The following is an 8,112-nucleotide window of genomic DNA, read 5'->3' on the forward strand; positions in this document are numbered from 1 at the left end:
TTAGTTCTTTCTCTTTTCTCGTTCGCGAACATTGTAAATTCATGCATACATATGTCAATGATGCCACTTACACTAAAGATATGTACTTATGTGAGGCACTGCTACAAAAAGATATGTGTGGACTATTTATGAATAACATCTTGTGTAAGCAACTAGTTATTACATTTATTAAACTTGAAAAGTTCATGTATGTTTTTTTAATGGTGTGTTCAGTTTATATTTATATTTAAGAATTCATGAGCTTAACACCGCCTTATAATAATTGAATTTCAATTATTATGTTTTCTAAGAGAAACTAAAAAGAAAGAAACATTTACTGGCATATTGCGATGGAACCATTTCGAAAACCGCCAACGTAATCATCATCAGGCAATTTTGTAATGTTATCAAAGGTTTCACCGGGATTCGAACCGTGGATCACATAGTGAAACTGCAGTTGCCTTTAACCACTAGGCTATCCTGCTGTTATAATAACATAATAATTGAAATTCAATTATTATAAACCGGTGTTAAGCTCATGAATTCTTAAATATAAGTATAAACTGAACACACCATTAAACAACGAAGAAGAACTTTACAAAAACAAATCTACATGGCACACAAATTAATTGTGAAATGAGAAGATCTGAATTAAGCATGAAAACAAATACCAGCAGAATAGCCTAGTGGTTAAAGGCAACTGCAGTTTCACCATGTGATCCACGGTTCGAATCCCTGTGAAACCTTTGATAACATTACAAAATTGCCTGATGATGATTACGTTGGCGGTTTTCGAAATGGTTCCATCGCAATATGCCAGTAAATGTTTCTTTCTTTCAGTTTCTCTTAGAAAACATAATAATTGAAATTCAATTATGAAAAGTTCATATTTACAATTTGTGTCTGTACTCTTTCAACTTCCTGGATCTTCCGAAATTTGTAACTTTTTTTGAAGTTAAATATGCATATGTATATATATTAACTTATTTATTCATAACACATTTAAATATACCTCCACAAAGCATTGCTTTATACACACCCCCATATATATTTGTTGACTTTTTTCGTGGGTGTGAGCAGCAGTGAAAAAATGTTCTTGAAAAACAAATAAGGAAGGCTAAGTGCGGGTGTAACCGAACATTACATACTCAGCTGAGAGCTTTGGAGACAAAACAAGGGAAAATCACCATTTAGCAAAATGTACCTCGAGTAACCCTGGAATGTGTTTGTATGACATGTGTATCAAATGAAAAGTTTTAATGATTATTTAAAACGTAGTGGGCCTTAGTTCTATAGTGGACGCCTTTCGAGACATCGCAATAAGGGTGGACCAGGGGTGACTCTAGAATGTGTTTGTACGATATGGGTATCAAATTAAAAGCATTAATGAGGGTTTTAAAAGGGAGTAGCTCTTAGTTGTATGTGTGAAGGCGTTTTCGAGATATCGACCAAAATGTGGACCAAGGTGACCCAGAACATCTTCTGTCGGGTACCGCTAATTTATTTATATATGTCATACCACGAACAGTACTCCTGCCAAGATTCCAAGGGCTTCTGATTTCGCCCAGCAGAACTTTTTCATTTTCTTCTACTTAATATGATAGCTGTCTCACCCATTTTAAAAAGTTTTTTCTAGAGTTATATTTTGCGCCAATAAACCAATCCAATTACCATGTTTCATCTCTTTTTTCATATTTGGTACAGAATTATGCCATTTTTTCATTTTTCGAAATTTTCGGTATCGGAAAAGTGGGCGTGGTCATAGTCGGATTTCGGCCATATTTTATACCAAGATAAAGTGACTTCAGATAAGTACGTGAACTAAGTTTAGTTAAGATATATCGATTTTTGCTCAAGTTATCGTGTTAACGGCCGAGGGGAAGGACAGACGGTCGACTGTGTATAAAAACTGGTCGTGGCTTCAACCGATTTCGCCCATTTTCACAGAAAACAGTTATCGTCATAGAATCTATGTCCCTACCAAATTTCACAAGGATTGGTAAATTTTTGTTCGACTTATGGCATTAAAAGTATTCTAGACGTATTAAAGGAAAAAGGCGGAATTACGCCCATTTTGAAATTTTCTTTTATCTTTGTATTTTGTTGCACCATATCATTACCGGAGTCGAATGTTGACATAATTTACTTTTATACTGTAAAGATATTAAATTTTTTGTTAAAATTTGACTTTAAAAAAAATTTTTTTTTAAGTGGGCGTGTTCGTCATCCGATTTCACTAATTTTTATTTAGCACATATATAGTAATAGGAGTAACGCGCCTACCAAATTTCGTCATGATATCTTCAACGACTGCCAAATTACAGCTTACAAAGCTTTTAAATTACCTTCTTTTAAAAGTGGGCGGTGCCACGGCCATTGTCCAAAATTTTTCTAATTTTCTATTTTGCGTCATAAGGTCAACGCACCTACCAAGTTTCATCGCTTTATCCGTCTTTGGTAATGAATTATCGGACTTTTTCCGTTTTTCGAAATTTTCAATAACGAAAAAGTGGGCGTGGTTGTAGTCCGATTTCGTTTATTTTAAATAGCGATCTGAGATGAGCGCCCAGGAACCTACATACCAAATTTCATCAAGATACCTCAAAATTTACTCAAGTTATCGTGTTTACAGGCAGACGGACGGACATGGCTAAATGAATTTCTTTTTTCACCCAGATCATTTTGATATATAGAAGTCTGTATCTATCTCGATTGGTTTTTGTGCCGTTACGGATTACCGTTATGCGAACAAAGTTAATATACTCTGTGAGCTCTGCTCAGCTGAGTATAAAAAAGGAACAAATGAACAAAAAGAACAACTTGTTTCTTCATCAGAAAAAGATCGAAAGAACCGAATCTCTGAAATGAACGAACAACTCTAATTGCCAGCAATAGAGAGACACTTAGGGCCAGATTATGTATGACGTCGTGACACTTTGCGTCGCAGTCACTCACATTCACAATCACCACTATATAATACCAAAAATTTCAAAAACGTGGTTTATGTTTACTGTCACTCACCGTAGTGAATGAATGCTCTTTTATGATAGGACCTTTCGTTCACAAGGGGAAAAATTACTCGTTGCGTTATACATAATTTGCTCCTAAATATTAGAATTAATTAATAAATGAAATCTTATTTTTGATTTGATATTCAAAAAGCCGACATTATTTTAATTATTATAATACAAAAAAGCCGACCCTCGTTTTTGATAGTCAACGTAAGAATTTTTCATATTTCCTGTGCTTTGAATTTTGAACACATTCGAGTTCGATTGTTACCTTCAATGTTTGTTGGGTGGTTACATATGTATGTGCAAACGCGTGCTTAGGCTTGTAAATTTTCATAACATTTTTTAACTGGTTCCGTTGTTTATCACACCGGCATACGCATGAGGTATTTTACAAAATTTGGTTTAAATTTTAATAAAGAAAAAGCAATTAAGAGCCGGTTTAAAATGCAGTTTGAACTATTATACCATGATATATACATACACTTGAGATAAATACATATGTATGTACGCATGTAAGATAATCAATATAGAGTGACGAATAATTTTGAATACTGCTGACTAAACACAGTTGAGTATATCTGTATGTATGTACAATATGGTGTTCATAAAAAAATATAATTAAATATTTTTTAGATTTTCTTCCCTTCAAACGGTAATATTACAGTCTAAGATATGACATATCATTTTTGGTCCCGAGTGAAACGGTTAAAGCACAGGGATCCATTTTCAGATTACGCTATGAGCACACAACATTTCTATGTTCCTTCTCGCTTACGTGCATTTCGGAACATTTCCTGGTCATCTCATCTGCAATTGCATTCCTTTCAATATGGCTGTGCCCAGGGATCAGTCAAAGGGAGACATATAAACCTTCAAATATCTTGTAGATGCCAGCGAGGCTCGACACCTGTAAGGCGACCTGTCTGTAGATAAAGAACGTTACATTGGTGCCTGAGACCGTACTGCCCTTGGGCAGTTTGGCTCCTCTATCTCTATGGCATAGCCCTCCGCATAGAAGTCAATGCATAAGATAGGAAGTCGATACGATTGACTTGCAGCTGCTTTGAGTACATTATAGAGTACAAATGTATCTTATGTTCTGCACCTGAAAGTCGTAAACCGCCGTTATATAATCGGTGCCGGACGATAGGTCAGCTAAGATTCCGTTTAATCGTGCCTTCGCCATGTCATCTAATATTGTCGCATGCCCGTATTTGGTTGATTACCACATTTTTAGTTCTCTAAGTCGTAGAGTCCCTTTCACTGCAAATCCCTGCACGATTACTTTTCACTTGAAATAAAGTGGAAAACTACATTTAACCCTTTCTGAGCTGCACTGCTGACTGCGCCTGATACTACCAGGCACCCTAGCCTTTTCACATGCCTAAGTCTGTAGTGATTGCTGTTTTTTTCTAGCGCCTTTGACCATGCTTTAGTATCGTTCGATGTTGTACGTTCCATGGATGATATGCAGTGACAGTCCCCGGTGCAGCCCGGAAATCCTTTTTTGCAGGTGTAGTAAGCTTTAAAAGCTTTGTTTGCTGAAACCCCAACGTTCCTTTGTAATTATATATGGGAGTGTAGTATTTGACTTCAGAAAAGAGATTTAACTTTACGCCGCTTAGCCTATTCAAGTCCTAAAGTTTTCTGGAATTATATTAGCTACCAGTATACAAAGAAGAGGCGATAGCACAATATGTGTGCCCCTGGTAGCCATTTTACAAACAAATTCAGCTTCTAAAGTTGCGCTGACGACCTTACACATGAGTATACAGTCAGTCCATACATTTATAGAGTCTTGGATTTCATACCGCATGAGTGCACCGCAGCTGACCTCCGTTTTAAGGAATCAACAAGAAAGGCTGCCTAAGTATAATCCATGCAGTTCAATAATCTCTCGAGGCGCTGACCACCTTTTGAAGGGAACTTTCAACTGATTGGCCTTTCCGGTATGCGTGCTGAGCTGAAATTTACGTTTTCTCTTATATGCAGGTCGATAAGTATCTCCAGTGTTTTGAGCAAAAGGTAGGAAAAGGCGTGTTGCCTGTAGTCCTTGGCTTCCAAACGAAATATAAAAGATTCAAAAGACCGCACATAAATTTGGAGGTTACGATGAAAGGTCTCGGAAAAATTACAAAAAGAAAATGTCCTCAAAGGAGAAAAGATAGATCCACCAATAAGTACACCCAAATGAGCAGGATGATGGGCTGAGTTGATTTAGCCATATCCGTCTGTCTGTCTGTCCTCCGTCCATCTGTACGTCTTTCTGTCTGTTTGAACGCAAGCTAGTCCCTCAATTTTTGAGATATTTTGATGAAATTTGGTTAGCTTGCATAGTTGGGTGTCCGATTGATCGTTTGTCAAAACGATCGGATCCCCAATACAACCAATTTCTCAAAAAAAAGGGCTTTTATTCCCCATCTCCTCATAAATGCTAGCTGATTAAAATTTCACGGCATTAATATAAAGCGTACAGTGTTGTCTAAAAAGTTTTCTAGGTCGGTCATATATATAATATAAATCCCATACAACAGATTGTTCAGATAATAGGTTTAACCTACTTTCTTACCCCAGCGGATTAGGGGACTTTGAATATACCAGCGGCAGTTATGCAATTCGTTAAAGGCAACTAAAATACCAAATTGATTCAGGGGGTTATGTAGCGCAACCCTTTCAAGGGGTTGTCAGCGAAATATTCTCCAACCCATTTGTCAACCTCACCTACCCGTGGCGAATCCTATTTCTTTAACAGCTGAGGCTCTGGCGACCCCAAGTTCCTTATGGACCCAGAAGGTGGGAGGGTGGAATGGCCTAGAAGGTTTCATGTGGTCATACCAAATCGATGGCCGTGCTAGTACCTTACTGATGCTTGTTACCGGAACGTATGGGAACTGCATCCGGCAAAGGACCATCAACATCGTGGGGAGGGTTACCCAAGGCCTTCGGGGAGTATCCTTATCGCTACAACAACAGCAACAACAACATACTTTCTTCCTCATTTTAGCCTCTAGAAGCTCTAATTTTCAATATTTAAGCATTTAAAAGCTCATTATTATTTAATAATTATGCTCACAGCTTTGTGTGACCTTTAAGACTATTTGTGGCAATAGCTTAACAAAATCTCGCTTTTTTTAGCCCTGATGTAAATGATAAAATATCTGACATCTGAAACGGATTGTTGCAAATTCTCTGTTTATCCATATTTACTGCGCTTTGTAGTTTTAAAAATGCTCCAACAATTTTCATAATAATTGAATATAATTTTTTTTTTTTAATTTAATGCACAAAACAATTTTGTGTGAGTGTAATTAATTTTTTTTCTTGTTTTTTTTTTTTCTTTGTGATTTTACTGTTAACCAAAAACAATGCATTTTTAGTTTTTATGAATTTTTATTCCAATAGCAAAGTACCTGTTCGTTTACTCATTCGAAAACATATTTTCACAATTGAAATGGAATACAGCATAAAATTAATTAAGAGCACAAATATTATACACCAAGATGTAGTCTTTGCGTTCAAAATTTATTTGGTAAATTATGGAAAACTTAATTTAATTGTAATGAGCGCACACAGTAAATTAAGAACATTTATATTAAACGATTGTTAAAAATTATAGCAATGTAATAAAATTAGCAGAATTACTTACTTACCCACTACACCATTGATTATGTTTCCTTACAAATATCAAAGCTAAAACATAAAATAAATTATTCAATTACATGAAGATATTATCTTTCACTGTGACTAATGCCTTCCATAAACTGCCACGCATCGGAACGCAATGTGCATTCAAATTATCACACAATGCCGCTTTTATATATACCATATGCAAGTTTGGCGTGAAGCCCAGTAGAGTCCCATGCCGTTCATTTCAAACCCGTCTAAACAAAAAAAATAAAAACAAGAGGTGGCAAGTTCTCGATATTCTGTTTGCTTTTTAAACTACTGACTAATCATACAACTTTTTAGTTGTCTTATCTAACCACAAATAAATATAAATTGTGAATGATTTAAAATAATTTCAATACTCACTCATTAACTGTTTTTATTGCTATGTTTTCAATAACCAGGTCACGCCAGAACAACACAAAGCGACGTAAGCGTCAGGGCCAAAGTGACGCAAAATTCGAAGAGGCTTGGGCCTTATCTGCCATTTACTTCGGCTCTGAAATATATTGATTTTCAATTTAGGTCTAGGTATTCAAAATATAAAAGATCAAATATCAACCTTATATTAATACGGTAGCATAACTTATACGAATGTCATATTAAATAAATGATCGGTTACCATTTTACGACACACTTAATTTTTCAAGAATGATACCTACATTTGTCACCACCATCAATATTCGCCTTAAATGATTGCATATACATACGTATTTTATTCCAAAAACATTTTCTGCAATTGTCTTATTAATGAACGTTCTACTATTTCTTTTTTAATTTTTTTTTTTCGCGCTTAAAATTTGCAGTAAATTAAATCTTGTGGGTTCATTTGGCTACAGAGAAAAAAGTCTGTCTGTCATATGGTACTTGCTATTGTGCTTGCACTTTAAAAGTTGCCATGAAGAAAAGATTATGTTGACTTTTTGGATGATCAAAAAATTGTTTTATGTATCTGTACCTGTACCTTTTATTGACGAAGTATAGTCGCATGAAATCTTGCAGCTTTTCGTGTGCTGACACGCCACCTAAAAACATTTCTTAAAAATATATAAAAAACAAACTTAGCGAAGCAGTTGGTTTGCGACTCACACAATCACACTTCTTGCAGCTACAACATTGAATTTGCATTCGTTCGTAACAATTCTGTGCGTAGTGTAAACAGTTTTAAACTTAATTCTTAAATATTTCAGAAATGGGTGACTAATTTTTATTTTATGTAGCTATCTTTGTAGAGTGTAAGTTAGACTTTTAGAAAGTTTCGATTTTATTTTGGAGAGTTAACTAAAATATCGGAAATGTACGATAGTCTCATTAAAGAGCTTCAAATTTGAATTAAGTATTATTTTTAAAAAGCATAAATCGATTTTTGATTTCAGAAAATTGTTTTAATATTAATGGTTCACAACGGATTTTTTGCCAAGTTGTAAAAAATCTGAAAGAGATGCAACTTCTG

Source organism: Eurosta solidaginis, chromosome 1 (assembly GCF_040869045.1).
Source record: "Eurosta solidaginis isolate ZX-2024a chromosome 1, ASM4086904v1, whole genome shotgun sequence".
In the NCBI taxonomy this organism is placed as follows: domain Eukaryota; kingdom Metazoa; phylum Arthropoda; class Insecta; order Diptera; family Tephritidae; genus Eurosta; species Eurosta solidaginis.